At 40.5% G+C, this 15,927-nt stretch overlaps 1 protein-coding gene across 1 annotated transcript in view; it reads right to left on the reverse strand.

Moving 5' to 3' along the window:
• The window catches only part of PREX1 (phosphatidylinositol-3,4,5-trisphosphate dependent Rac exchange factor 1), a 2,105,011-nt gene that overhangs the window by 724,211 nt on the left and 1,364,873 nt on the right, over positions 1-15,927 (reverse strand). The gene's annotated exons all lie outside the window — the stretch shown is intronic.

Raw genomic sequence — 15,927 nt, forward strand, 5'->3', positions numbered from 1 at the left:
CAGGAATATGTCCTAACCATGGCTTGCAAAGATCTGCTGTACTTGCCACAGCAAACACAGTTGGGCCACTAGCCACTTAGGTAATCAGTTTATTGACAGGCATGACTCATTTCCTTCTTATTTTTTTGACTATCTACTTGATCTCCAAACATTGGTCCAATTCACAGCTTAGAAATAAGAACTGCTTGCAAACATTTTCAGTGTTTCTATTTCCAAAAATAATGAAACAGTGTACATTGGCTAGGATCTCTTTCTGCCTCTAGTACTTGGTCTGTAAAGGCCATGAAGATTTCACCTGTCTGTGCACCAGGGCCTCATATCCTCATAAACTTTGGTTGGGGGGGTACGGGATGTTTCTTGCAATTATATGTTCAGTACTGACAACATTTCCCTGTTGAAGGCATGAGGAGAGCTTGTACACTGAAGATTGTAAGCCAGAGAGGCAGAAAAATATACATAATCCTAAGATCCTCAATTCCTGGCCCATTTCCTGGGAAATGGATCAAACCTGAGGAGGGCTGGAAGAAGGGAATCTTTACTGCATCAGTGATCCATCTAATCAAACATCTACGGTTATGTTGAGCTACAAACACAATTTTCTGTTCATCACAAGAACGCTACTGCTGCTGTATCATTAATGGCCAATGGGAAGTGACCAAATTGGTTATGTGGTTCCCATGTGATGGGGAGGTGCTGATATCATGCCCTAAAAGATGGAAATGACAAACACTGCCATGCCCCTAGACTGGATATCCAACTTGCAATGTTTGGAGAAAATCTGTTCTTTGGGCGAGACTTTAAGGGTCTATATCAGAACATCGAAGTATTAAAACTTCGAATGTTCTGATATCGAACACTATTCAGCGAACGCTAAGAATAGCAAAGCTGCAGAACAGTGAATTCTTTCCTCGGGAAAGAATTTGTTTGGCCATTTCTGTGGCTTCGCTGTTCTTAGCACTGTGGTGGGAAGTTATGGGTTGGGTTCAGGTAAGTGTGCGATTGTTTGTACATTAGGGTTAGAGGTGGGTTAAGTGAGTTAGGGTTAGGGCGCGGGTTAGGCGTGTGTGTGATAGTGACAGACTTTAGGGTTAGGGGTGGTTTAAGTGAGTTAGGGTTAGGGCGTGGGTTAGGTGAGTGTGCGATAGTGACTGACCTTAGGATTAGAGTTTGGGTTAAGGTAAGTGGGTAGATAGTAGTGTATATTTAGTTTAGTGTAGCGTTAGATGTAGGAATTTAAGTGCATGTGTGTGGTTGCTGTTTGTTTGATGTGCTTGTGTTGTGTGTATGTGTTTCGGAGCATCAAATTTTTTCCATGGGAAAAAATTTGCTGTTCTGAATGTTCGATATTTTCATGTTTAGATGTTTTGGGGCCGATGAAATAGCATTCGTTATTTTCATCTTTCGATAACATGATATAAACGTGACTTTAAACCAAGGTCCCATCTGCCTGAGTTGGTGGTAGCTAAGGATGATAAAGATCCCACAGCACTTATCAAAAAAAGAATAGGGGAAATTTCCCATTGTCCAGGCCAAATTTCCCCTAGTTAGTATGACTACTGCCTTGGGTCTCCCTTGAAAAGAGGACACTAGCCTATTGGGACTTACCTGCTCAAGAAAGAGAAAATACAACTAAAATAAATAAAAATGTGAAACAATGCCTTGAGCAGATACATGTTTGAAGAAGCTGCTGTGGTGGTTGCCACTCTGGTGTGCACTGATCACAGCCCCCAAGGGCACATTAATGTAGTCAGAGCAAAAGCCAGTACAGTTAACCAGCCATCTGAAAATAGCTTGTTCGGAGATAGGCTTATCTGCCTTGCCAGGTACGTACGAAACAAATGGTTAGTCTATTTGCTTAATGCTCTAGAACTATGTGCTAGAAATGCAACAGCTGAGCTATCTACAGATATCCAACAAATGCAATTTTTTTTCTCCTCTGTTTTGAGAATTTGGAAAAAAAGCAGGAAGCTGGACAGTCTGAAGAAATGCTGTCTCAGAATCTACCTTAGACAAGAAAAAGGATTAGTTTGAATGTTTAATCTATCCTTGTGGAAGACACATAGGGTTTTCTGCAAATAAGGGTTTACAGCTCTGACACACCTCTCTCTGAAAGGACAGCCACCAGGAACAACACTTTCCATAAGAAAAATGGTAACACCACAGAACAGCTTGTTTCAAATGAGACCAAGGTTAGTGTTTACATAACAATGATCAGACTCCAAGAGAAGGCACTCATTTCCTTGGAGGTCTGAGGGACAAAATTCCCTTTATGAACTGCTTGGTCAAAGAGTAGGAGAAGAAGGGAAGGGTCCATGCGCAGCCATGCACCAGTGGATGAGAGGTGCATCTTAACGGAAGCATAAAAAAGTCATTTGTTTACTGGGATAGTCCACTTAGCCTTGAAGAGCCCATTTTCAGTGGAGGCCCGCAGAGGAAACCTCCATAAAAAAACAATAACAGTATGTAATAATTCAAACAGTTTAGGCATTTTACAAATGTTTTCTAAACAGATTTAACACAGAAATATAAGTAAAGGCAAAGTAATAACAGCAAATTCAAATCTAAATACACAAAAAAAGATTCCTAACTAGTATTTACATAAAAGTATAAGTAAAGGTAAAGCAATAGCTGCAAATAATCAAAGTCAAAAGTAACTTTATTGTCATTTAGATCTAGACAAGTGTAGATTAAATGAGATTCCGTGCAATCTGCTCAGCATGGGACAGGCAAAAAAGAAACCAGATACATACAAAAACATCATTTGAAACAACATATAATAATACTGCCACCATCTTCTAATCAACTCTACACTTAAGTATAGAGCTACACAAATTCTAATCTAAATGCAGGAAAATATAACATACGAAGGACAGTTATTTATACAGAAATTCCAAGAGAGAAAGTGTAAGGCAGACCTAGGAATTAGTAGAGGCAGTGAGTACAGAACAGAGAATAATCATCTTGGGATTAAGAGTAAGTGCAAAAGTAGTAATACCAAAAGACAGGATAAAGAGTCAAAGGGGGAACTGGCAGTCATAGTTAAGTTATCAGCAGAAAAGTAACTGTTAGTTGCCATAGGAGATATGTAGTATGAAAAGTTATGGAAACTATGTTATGGAAGGAGGAGGTTTAGTACAATTACAGATCCAGTAAGGTGCTGGCGCACAGCAGTTTTGAAAGAAGTGAAATTCTGAGTGCAGCAAATTGCTAATGGAAGGGTATTCCATGTTTTGGCCACCATGCAGGAGTAAAGTAGTTGACCAGTAGGTTTGGCTTACAAGTTTGCAGAAGGTGTTTTTCTGATCTAAAGGATCTTGTAGGGATAGAGTGGGTAAATAGGGACTTCAGGGCAAGGCAGTCTAGCGGTTTGAAAATTATTTTGTAAGTGATAGTTAACTGAAGATAGGTGAGGTAGTGGGGGAGTTCAAGCCAGTTTAATGAATACAGGGATATGCAGTGGTTGGTAGAAAGTTGGGCATTTGTTGCGAACCTTGCAATTTTATTATAACATGCTTCTAGTTTTATTTTTAATGAAGACTGGATGTTGGTTAGCAAGGGGGTGCTGTAGATAAAGGAAAGGAGAAAACAAGTAGTCGCTTGTGTTTGTTTAATGAAGGAGGAAAGGAAATGTTTGTGCCTGTCTAGAATGCCTAGTTTTTGGTGTGTTTTGCTGATGTTATGTTGAATGTGTAAGTCAGATTTTAGGCTTTCATCAATTATTACTCCTAGTAGCTTATTGTGGTTTACTTCTTTGATTTTTGTGATGGACTGGGAAAGTATGGTATGTTGGGATTTGTTTATGGAATTACTTTTCTTATGGGCAAATGTAATAGGTTTGATTTTGTTAGGATTTAGTGAAAGATGGGTACTGTAAAGCCATGTTTCTATATATGAAAATGCTGACTGAGTTATTTGCTGTAGTTGAGATGTTGTGTCAGCTGAGCATATTATTGTAGAGTCATCTGCGTATTGTACAAGAGAACCCCGGCTGAATGATGAGCAGAGGTTATTGATAAAAACACTGAAAATTAGAGGTCCTAATATAGAGCTTTGGGGGACTCTGGTCAAGTTGGGGAGGTATGGGGAAATTTGAGTTTTGTCATTTAATTGCTTGTTCTCTGTCAGACAAATAACTTGCAAACCAGTTTAGGGCAAGAATAGATAGACCAGTGTTTGAGAGCTGGATATAAGGAGTGAGAGGATCTGTTAGAGGAAGGCTCCTTCCTTCCTTTCTGTAAGAGAAATGCCACCAGATGTGCATCACAGAGACAATTGCTTCCATTTAGCTATATAAGACCCTCTGGTGTTATTTTTTCTGGAATTCTGTAAGATGCTTGTCACTTCCTTTGAAAGTTAGTCCATAAAAGGTAACATACTGATGAGATCCATGCTGCCAGTCTCACTCGCTTCACCGTGAGGTGCACCAGAGCTTCCTCAGCCTGCACAAGGAGAGGGCAATGCTATCAGAGTGCAAGAGAACTCACTCTTGTCATTTGCACAGTCTGAGAGGAACACTGTTGCCTAGGCCAGAGAGGAACCACCAACAGGATTTTGACCTCTTACATCCTGATTTTCGGAAGCTCCTTGGCAAGAGGAGTAGAAGTAGAAAAGTATAAAGCATGCCCACCATCATGATATGTCAAAGACATTCATTTACCATGCTTTCTTGTATGTGAATTAGAACATTTCTCAGCTGGTTAGATGGTGGATTTTGTCTAACATGAAGATGTACATTACTGGCAGACCTTACATCTGCATAAGCGACAGGAAAACTCTAGGTAGGACTTCTACTTATGGGTCTTGAGACTGGTCTTGCTCAGCATTTCTGCCTTCACATTGTAGATCAATGGTATATAAAAATGTATGGAGATGCAACCCCATTTGAACAATCATTTATCATACTAGTATAGCCAGCTTGCACAGTTGTTAGGAATGAGTGCCTACTTGGTTGTATATCATATAATTGTGGTGTTGCCTGTCACTACCCTTAGAGCGCCTGGAAGCAAAGTGTATTTGAGCACCTGTAGGGTCAAATACAAGGCCATCATTTCCTTAATGTTCATCTGTTTGCAAAGCATTGTTTTACTCTGTACCCTAGAAATAGCCCAGGCTCTAGAGCAAGTAAAAGCCGGGTCTATATTACAACGCTGAAATAAAACAAGTTTGAACATTGTAATATCGAACCCTAAAGTCCGAAATTTGAAAATAGTGAAGCCACAACACATCAACTTTTTTCCCAGGGAAAAAAATCGGTGGGCTGTTTTCGGGGCTTTGCTATTTCCTCCACTGTGGTGCAATCTCGGAGTTGGTATATTTAAGTAGGGGGTGGGATGGGGTGCAAAGCCCCCCACTTTAGTTTAAGTTAAATTTTTTTTTTTGTCATGGAACAGCAAATTTTTTTTCCCCTGGGGAAAAAAATTGCTGTTCTGTGTTTTTGGTTTTGTTGAGTTTCGGTCTTTAGAGTTCAATATTACAATGATCAAAATTTTGTAAGTTCGACTTTGTGATATAGACCCGTAAAAGCCCATTCACTATATAACCTCCCTAAAAGAGACATCTTGCCATGATGAATTGGAAAAACCCTGAAACTTTAAAGCCTCTGTTATTTCAAAAGTTAAGGTCTCTCCTAACAAAATTCCGTGGGAAGCCAAATGGGGATGTAGCCTTTGGCCCTCTTGTTCTGGATGCCAGACTACACCACAACTCATGCAGAAAGTTGGATCAGATGAGGCTCACATATGACCACATACAAAGCAAAGGTGAATTTTGTCAAGGAGAGGTCTGTGTCAGGCCCACAGCTGGCATCAAACCAAAATCTTGCACCAGTGGCTCTAGTCCCCAGAACAGTGGAACAAACACCCAAACTCTTGTGCATAGATTGTGGACTCTGGCATGGCTCAGGCTCACCTTGTGGTTCTTCCTCTAGTAAGGCCAATCAGTCCAGCTGGTGTGTACCAGAGATCCTATTTGAAGAAACTCTAATCTAGAGTAACCCAATCCATGAATGGAAGACTCAAGCAGCTTCTCCCAATGACCATGCCAGACAGAGCCAGGAGAACTGATCAGATGGGGGAAAGTGGCAAGGATGTCATCAGATTCACTCCTGGATGGTAGACTACAGGTGCTCTTCTCCAGGACCTCAAGCTCCTTGTAGTAATTAAGGAATAGAATGGCAGTGAGCCCCTACTAGTCAGAGACAACCCCTACCTCTGTGAGACCCAGAAGACCACAGATAATGAGGACCTATCTGAGACGGGCCCAGATATTTGCCAATCCTGCAGCAAAACTTCAAGTGAAACACAGGCCCACCAGCTTGACACCAACTGGAAGCCTTTCACTGGTCCCAGGAGGAGCCTCCTTCTGCCATTCATCTCAGGTTTGGAAACAAAGCAAAGAATACCCAAAGGGCATGGAGAAGCACTAACATTTTACAAATGAAGGAAAGGATCAAGATCCAAACTGTATTCGTGCTCTAAAAGAACTAGCAGATACTGGGAATCAGCATCCTCATAGGTGTACTTCCTTCCCAAAGCAAGGACATTTCTTGAAAAAGATGCAGAATTATGATTAGTAGACAGGATAAACCCACTTACAGGACTCAACAAGGAGGATCCTTGATAAAAGACCTCTGAATTTATCTTTTCCATTTATTAATTTATTTCATTTTCCCAACATTGACCATTACATGAAACATTTCCTCTTATTCTGAATCGTCTGAGTCTACTTCAACAGTTATTGCCACCTCTAAATAATTTATAATAGAAGTATTACTTTTAATATAAGTAAGTTGTGGATTCTTAAATACATGTTCCATTTTATATGAACAGGCTCTGAAATACTTTTTTTTGTACCTGAAATAGGGTCTATATTATAAAGTCGAAAAAGTAAAATGTCGACTTACCTTTAATCGACCCGTATTTGTCGAAGCTACACAACATCAAACAGCCAAATCACCAATTTCTTTCTAAGGGAAAGAAATTGGTAGTCCAACCACGCACACCACATTAAAACAAACACTATGAAAGTGGGGGGCTTTGGCCCCCCCACACCCCCCTAACTAAATATATTAACTCCGAGATCACACTACAGTTTGGGAAGGGGCACATTTAAAAAACAGCCAACCAATTTCTTTCCCTTAGAAAAAAATCGATGATTTGGCCATTCAATTATGTGCAGCTTCGACAAATACGGGTCAACTAAAGGTGAGTCAACATTCAGCTTCTTTGTGTAAATAATATAGACCCCCTGAAATATACTATTTGTCATCAGGAAAAACCTTGATTTTAATTTTTTTTTTTTATAAGTAACAAGTGGAGAACAGCAACTGTCACCTAGATAAAACCAAGAGAAATGCATAAAAAGTGGCATACTATTCACATTAGCAAACATGGCACAAGTACACTAAAGATAACTTTTGAAAAGAAATGCAAAATGGCACAGAGAAATTCTCAGAGAACAGCTCCCTCCTCATTACGAAGGAAGGTTCACGTTTACCATCTGTGCAAACACAGAAACAATGTAGCTGGTAGATGATATAGAGAGAGGCAAGTGTTGCAAGACTACTTGCAATGTAAAGCCTGTTGATCTAGGGAAACAGGAAAAGACTATGCAGAAATAAAAGTTAAGTTCTTGCTATATTGATTCTTATGTTCATAAATGTTTCTTTTTTCTTGTGCATATGAGACTTAAAATTTAATAAGAGTTTAAAAAACAAGTAACATTTTCGCCTAAACTTTTTAGGGATGTCAAGAAGTAGCTACATCTTGAGTACCGCTGTAAACTCATGCCTCGGGCATTGGGGCAGCACCTTTTCAGTCTCCCATTTCCTCTCTGTCATTCACATGATGCTGCTCGACTCTCATTTCTACAGTTCTTTTTGTTGGTAAGCATCGCTGCTAAAAAAAAACAATTAGTACAAGTAACCCAAGAGGAAGAAGAGATTTGGTGTTGACTAGTGCTAGCTGTGATGTAACACATTGGACTCTACCTACATGCCTGAGCCATGGAAGGAACATGACTGGATAGATATTATGGTACCAAAGTTGGGATTACTTCTTACAGATGTAGTGTTCTGGTAAGAACATCATTTTCATATATGCTAAGAAGTGGCCCATCTTCAGTGCCACTAGGATGGAGTTCCCATCTATATATTTGAATGAGCCCATATAGCAAAACATACCATTGACAACAGTAGCCCCACTGCACAGTTGTCCTTAAAGTGATACTCAGAAGATGGCTAGGGAAGTCGCAGTCATAGCCATACATATATCATCAGCTAATGCTTTTTTGAGAAATGCAGCCAATGTTACCACCACTCTTGTGAGTACCAGGTGATGCTGGCAGTTCATGGCCCACTAAAACATACAAAATTAGAAAGATCTAAGATACATATAGACAGGGAGATTTTGGTTACAAGAAGACCTTTCATCTAGGGAGCAAAGGACACAGATGGTTGTTCCTTGAGTCTACTAATGTAAAATCTTAGAATCCTGAAGACATTCATGCAATGGGTAAGTACCACCTAGATTTGTTCTCTGAATTAGGAAAAAAATATAGCGGTTAAGGTACTATCAGACAGTGGAAGGGGCTTCAAGAGCAAGGTCTCCACCTCCAAGAGCCTTCTGGCTGTGATTACAGACAACAGCAGTTGTGTTTTTAAAAACAAGAATCTGAACTCCCTAGAGGAGGCCTTCTTAAAGATTTGCATGGGAGATGGCTCTAAGTCTCTAAAGATGAGGATGGTCTTTTGATGGATGATTTCATTATAGAAGGCTCAGTATCTCTTTTATGTTTGCCTGCAGCATAACCTGTCCTATAGCAGTATGTTCCACAGGCAAAAAAGTTAGGGCCTGTTTTGATGTTGAGACTACTGTCTGAATAGTATGCAGAGCATACCTGCTGTGTTGTTGCCAGATTTGTCAGCTATGGAATGGAGTTACCAGTGACACATGTAGTGGAGCAGGAATGACAAAAGATTCTGGTCAATGCAGGGGGCAGGAAGGTAAGGGTCCAATACTGGAAGTACAAAAAGTCTGTCCCCAGTAACAGGTCTTGTTTATAAAGAGATAAGCTCTGGTTGGGTGCTTGCATCAGTAGTAGATTGATGCTGAGTACCTGGACTGTGGTGGCATACATACTGGTACAACCTGACAGAACGGTATCAGTAGTTGCTGGATAGTCACTGGGGATAGAACCCTGGGATTAGGCAACAATGTCCACTAGTGACATACCTAGTGCAACCAGTGAATCTGAAGGGGTTTGGAAGGAGGATCAGGCAAAATCAAGCAACAAGGTCAAACTGTCCTGATGTCCTTTTACTAAATGGTTGACAGAGAAGGCTGCCAACATTTCTTATCTAACCTTCCACTCTGCCTTCACTAGTTTCTTGTAATTTACATTGGAAAGAACCATGGCCTTGAGTGAAGCCAGTTTTGGTGACTGCTCCAGTACTGGAGTTTCTTCTAACACTTATGAAAGAAAGACAGCTCTAGTGCGTGAATGCTGAGCCTTGGTAAAATTTTATATCTCACCAGTTCAAAGGAACCAGAAATGCTTTACAGGTTTCACAATCTGTAGTGTTTCTTCAGGCAGAATCCAAAAAGTACAGTTGTGTACACTTACCATAACTGTAGATGTTCGTGTGTATACACTGATGCAGTCATCACATTTGGGTTATCTCTGCCAGGTAGCCCTCGGCCAGCCCGAACACCAGAGGCTTAGTATTTCTGCATCGGTTGCTGTCGCTTCAGGACTGACATCAGGTCGTCAGGAGTATAAAGTAAGGCAGCCAACGCCATTACACCAGTTTTTCTTCTCTTAACTGTCAGGAGCCCCCAAGTGGGAGCCAGGTTATGGTGGAAGATCCCCACCAGTAGAAAGTAAATACCAAAATGTCCCTTGTAAGGAGCGAGAGAAAGAAGTGGGGGATGGAGGGAGGGAAATCAGGACTGCAACAGTGAATACACTCAAACATCTACATTTATGGTAAGTGTACACAAATGTACCATGTTCTTCATGTTTCACTGTTGCAGTCATCACATTTGGGTTGATTCCCAAAGCTGAGGAAAGGGTGGAGGCAGTCAAGGCTGGCTAGGATGCCCTGCAAGAATGCAGTGGCAAAGCCTGCCCTGGATATGGAGAAAATAGGCAGATGGTAATGTTTGTTGAAAGTGTGAACAGATGTCCAGGTGGCAGCCTCCAGGATGTCTCTGGTGGGGACTCCTCTGAGAAAAGCTGCAGAGGTGGAGGCTGCTCTAGTGGAGTGAGGCCTGACCAGTGGCAGCTGGTGACTTCAAATTAAAGGGGGGCTGCAGGAGACAGCTGAATGGGTAGGGCCAATGGGAAGGGGTATGGCCAACTAGAAAGGGGTGGAGCTATGCTCAAAACCACAACAACTGGAACTTTAATTAAATATGCTGCCCTGGGTGCCAAACCATCATTACGGGAGTCCAATCAACACAAAATGAAGTATAGAAGAAAAAAATATTTCAATGCATTGCCTACATGGCAGCTTACTTAATATCTAGATGGAAACAAAAAGGTTGTGAGGCATGAAAAAATAAATTACTTTTTAAATACATTACTGGAATGCCAGTCAAAATCAAGTATAAAAAAACAAGCAGCACTCAACTTAAACCACTTCTCCTTGCACTGCGGTTCTAATTATAATTTATATTCAGCTTTATTAAAGTACCAAGTAACATGCTGAAAGTAGCAATCTCTGTGATACCCCCACTTGTAAAAATGTTTCTTATCCAAAAAAGACCTGCTGCCTGACAACAACTATCTACTTGTTTCATGGGGAAGACATGATCAAAGTAAAAAATGAACAGCAAACAATAAACAAGCTCAAGATAAATTGCTTAAAGGATTACTGCACAGGTTATGGACCACACATGATAGATTGGCATTCTGTTTAGTTTAAGGGTAAAGCTTGCAAAGATGACAGCAAATCTCCAAAAAATGTAATGAGCTTCTGAAAATACTGTAATCCTTTCCTTTATTACAAATATTGTCATATTAATTTTAATACCTAAGGCTTATATGTTATCTAGTTATGTAAATATTCTCTGCATGGCAACAATAAAAAGGCTTTCAATGTTGGTAATTCTTTAACAGTATGCTTATTAAAGCTTACTTGCATCTTACAATCTCTGACAAGCTTACCTGATGGTCATTAAAGCATTGCTACTTAAACACAGAGCAACAGGGCACTGCGACAGCAGTAATAAGCATAAATCAAAAGTATAAAAATATGACAGAAAACCAGAACATTCTGCAAAATCAAGGACAGATAAAAAGCCACTGTCGTACTTGTGTCTACCTTGGACAGGGGAATACTCTGCACACTTACACCGCATAACTGCTCCTTGCCTTGCATGGACACATCCAGAGTCACTACATGGGGGAGTGGGGCGCAACAAGTATGTCACAATTTGATATGTCCCTGGCTGACGGTGATGGCTCTGACATCTATACCTCTCAACCTCAGAGCAAGAAATCTGGACAAAGCCATACATAGAAATGAGACAAAGGCCCAAAAATAAGGACAGTTTTTAAATACTGCTCTTATAAACTTAGAAAGATAATAGAATAGTAGTAGGTCTTGCATTAGTATGAATTTTTTGAAGGGTATGAAATATGAAACTCAAATGTCTGCCATTATTTTCTAACATCAATCTTTAATTATTTGCCACTAATTTGCTAGAAAACCACAATTTTATGAAAAACAGACCAAAAATGTGATGCAAAAATAAAAAAATTGCCACACAATACAGCTGGGAACCTGTCAAAGGGACACTTTTTTAATATTAGTACTGTTAACTTGAGCAGCTGACATTTCTGAAATAAAAATATATCTATAACTCTGATCATTACAGTTATTTATAATTGTAAACTCTCCACGTTTTCTTCCAAAATTGCAATTTTGCGGAGGGATTATTAGGGGGAGAGCAACATTTTGAGCCAAAATCGGGGACAGTTGAGAGGTTTGGATATTCCTAATTCTATAAAGTGATTTATTTGCATGTACCTCTCAACCTCTTAATACAAGAATTCTGGACAAGGCCAAATATATTGGGGGAACATACAAACAGTACTAAAAATTGCTCTTATATAAACTTGATAGAATAACAGGTCTTGCTTTAGCATGCATTTTTCTGAAGGTTATGACGTCTGAAACTCAATGTCTGTCATTATTTAGTGACTTCATTCCTAAATGATTTGGCAGAAAACCACAAATTTTATGAGGAACAAACCAAAAATAAGAAGCAAAAATCTAATCATTCTAAAAAATTTGGACAGTTGAGAGGTATAGTTCAGCCGGGGCTGTCTTTGAGTTTGCTGCCCTTCCCCCCCTCACAAAATCATGGTCAAATGGAGCGTACCCCTGAAGCCATTCCAATGCCCCATTTCTTTGTTATTTCGTCCAATTTACCATAAAAACTGTACTGTGCATACTGCTTTACTTCTGCAGTGATTTGGATTTCATTTGAAAGTTTTACTTTGCATTGCATTTTACAGCACAAACACTAACAGATATCTGCTAAACAAAGCAATGCAGTTTCACAATGAAAATAGACTTAGCATTAAAATTTCTCTGCCCTTGAAACTCACATTCATTGAAAAAGTATTGAAACCTACATTCAAAGAAAATACATTTTGCCAGTGGCAGATAAAGATTAACTTTGGGCTGTTTTCAATTCACAGGCCCCTTGCACACGAAACATACATATGCTCTTTGATGCACCTTCCTGATTGTATTAAATTATATTCTTTGTACAATACAGTACAGTTTTAGTGGGCGTTTTAAATTTATTGTTTTGAACATTTTTCCAGTAAACAATGAAACAAAATGCATGCACCAATAATGACAAACCTGCCCAATTCAGAACATTTCCAACATAAAAGTCTATTCAAACAGCCCACCAGTATCAGTAAATATGCACAATCTCTGAAGAAGTAAAAGTCATCTAAATAATTCCACATTAAAGAGATCTGTAACTAATGAAGAGGTTGCTGCTAGAAAACAACTTTATATTTCATTGTTTCATCTACAAATTAAGTGCCTGTTGCCCTTGAGGAATAAATTGCCTATGTTACACTAAAAAATTATAAGCTAGTAATATTGCAATAGGGAATGGATGGCAAACTGATAGGTTCATAGTTACTAGGTATCTTTGCCAAAAAGGACTGCAGCACCCCCCCCCCTTTGCAACACAGTACAGTATCAACAATGTATCTACCTACATTGGGAGTAGAACCCACAACCTTCTGCATCAAAAGCAAGTACACTACCTGTTGTGCTATTAACAATGCAAGCAGACTCAGCATAAGCAGCACTAAACTTTTGCTCCCCTGCAGCTCTCAGCTCCTTGTAAAATCTACTCAACACTCAGCTGTATCTCTGAACTTTGCAGCACAAGAAATCTGGAAAAAGCCAAAATTTATTGGGGGGGACAAAAGCCCAAAAACCAGGGACACATTTTAAACATTTCTTGTATAATGTAGGAAAGTTGCTAGAGTAAAATGCTGTGTTAGCACCATACATTTTACTGCCAAGTCTTGAACTCAAGACCCTGTGCAAAACAGTCAGAGCAACATACCACTATGCCAAATCAGCTGTTTTATGAAAGAGAGGAAGACTGAAACTTAAATGGCTACCATTTAGTGAATTCAGTTCTCACCATAGCTGTCAACCTCTTAGCACAAAACAGCTGAACAAAGCCAATAATGGAGGAATACTGCCCCCAAACATATTCAGTGAATTCAGTTCTCCCTATAGCTCTCAACCTCATAGCAAAAACACCTGGACAAAGCCAGTAATGGGGGAATACAGCCCCCAAACATATTCAGTGAATTCAGTTCTTACCATACCTCTCAACTTTAGCACAAAAAACCTGGACAAAGCCAATAATGGGGGAATACATTCCCAAAAATAAGGAGAAATTTCAAATATCCATCTTATAAATTTAGAAAATTGCTGGAATAAAATGTTTTGTGTTACCATGTACTTTCTGAAGAATATGAAGTCTGAAATTCAAATGCTTGTCATTTTTATTTATTTAACATTTGTTAAACAGGAAAGTCTAACTTGGAACAAAAGCCAATTTTCAGCAGAGGCCCAGGGAGAAACACTCCAGGCACGTCTTTGTAAAATGGGAAGACACCAGAGCAAACCCACACAAACACAGGGAGGACATGCAGACTCCACACAGAAGGCACCCCAGCCAAGAATCAAACCAGAGAACCTGTAGTGTCAGGCAAAAATGCTACCACACCATTGCACTACTGACTGTGTAAAGAAACAAAAATACAGAAACCACAGATTTTATGAGGAATAGAACAGAACAAATATGAGGCAAAAATCTGCAATTTTTTTTTTACAAATGGTGGTGGGTAGGGAATTCAGGCTCTTGCCACCTGGGCCCAAGGTGCAGGGTTTAAGCCTGCGGTATTCTCTACCCACCACCATGTATCCTGAGTTCTCCAGCCACCAGTATATAGCAACTGGGGCATTTTACACACACACACACACACACACACACACACACACACACACACACACACACACACCCACACACCCTACCTGAGACCAAAGTCCATTGTAAGCGCCAGTAAAAATCTCTCCATTCCTGAGAGCAAGTCCTTCCCGTGACAGCAAGCAAGCTGGGTGCTACCCAGCCTGTGGACATTGCACTCCCATCCCCTTCCAGTCTATGCAGTTGTAACTGCATAGACTTCCTTGCTGCTGAATGCTGTCTTCCTATTCCGGATTACTGGTGAGACAGTCTGGATTCTGTGCGCATGATCCAGACTGGTTCACCAGCAGTCTGGATATTGGGAAATGCCACGAGTGCGCATGTGCGATGTTCCATGACTCACGTTTGTTTTCATTTTGTTTTTATTTTATATTCTCTTCTGTTTTACAGCTGGTGGGCTGCTGCAGCCTAACAGCACGAGCTGCTCCTGGTCCTCACCCCCTTAGGGGGAGGCTTTCCATGTTGGTTGTAACAGAAATGGATGCAGCGTGCTATCCATTTGGAAATGATTTGTTTGGAGATGGCTTTGCCCTCTGCCTCTGCAGAAAAGCTAACCAGCAATTGATCAGACTTTCTGAATGATTTAGTCCTGTCTAGATAGAATCTGAGCTGTCTTTGCACATCTAGAGAGTGCAGAATCCTTTCCCCCTTGTTCTGTGGGTTAGGGAAAAAGGTGGGCAAATGAATGGATTGGTTGAGAGCCACACTGGACACCACTTTGGGCATGTAGGATGGGTTAGTCCTGAGGGAAACCCTGTCAGCATGGAAGATGCTGAAGGGCTTCACAGCCATGAGTGTTTGTAGCTTGGAGACCCTTCTGGCTGAAGTGATGGCCAGAATAAAAGCTGTCTTCCAGGAGAGAAATTTTAACTCTGCTGTAGATGCTGGTTCGAAGGGGGGGCAGGGTGAGCTTTTCCAAAACAAAGTTAAGGTCCCAAGCTGGGGTAGGTGCTCTTCTGGGTGGTCTCAAGTTACTAGCCCCTCTTAGGAATTGTTTGATCAGAGGGTGTGAGAAAAGTGGCTGCTCAGTGGGGAAATGAGCAGAGATAGCAGAGGCATGAATTTTAATAGAGGGAAAAGAGATACCACTGTGTAGCAGGTCAGCTAGATAATTCAGGATGAGAGGGAGGAAGGACTGTGCCATATCGGCTCCCTTAGCTTGAATCCAGGTGCAGAACCTTTCCCATTTGTCAGCATACTACTTTCTAGTGCTACGGCGTCTGGCCTCACGTATAACATCTAGAACCTGTTTACTGAGGTTGGCAGATTGATCAGTGGTTAGGGAATAAGCCAAGCTGTCAAATTGAGGGGCTGCAATTGGGGATGCATGAATTCTACTTCCCTCTGGGTCAGGAGGGTTGGGGTCTGAGTGAGATGCCATGGTGAC

This window comes from Protopterus annectens, chromosome 12.part0, assembly GCF_019279795.1.
Source record: "Protopterus annectens isolate FY-2018-M chromosome 12.part0, PAN1.0, whole genome shotgun sequence".
NCBI classification, from domain to species: domain Eukaryota; kingdom Metazoa; phylum Chordata; order Ceratodontiformes; family Protopteridae; genus Protopterus; species Protopterus annectens.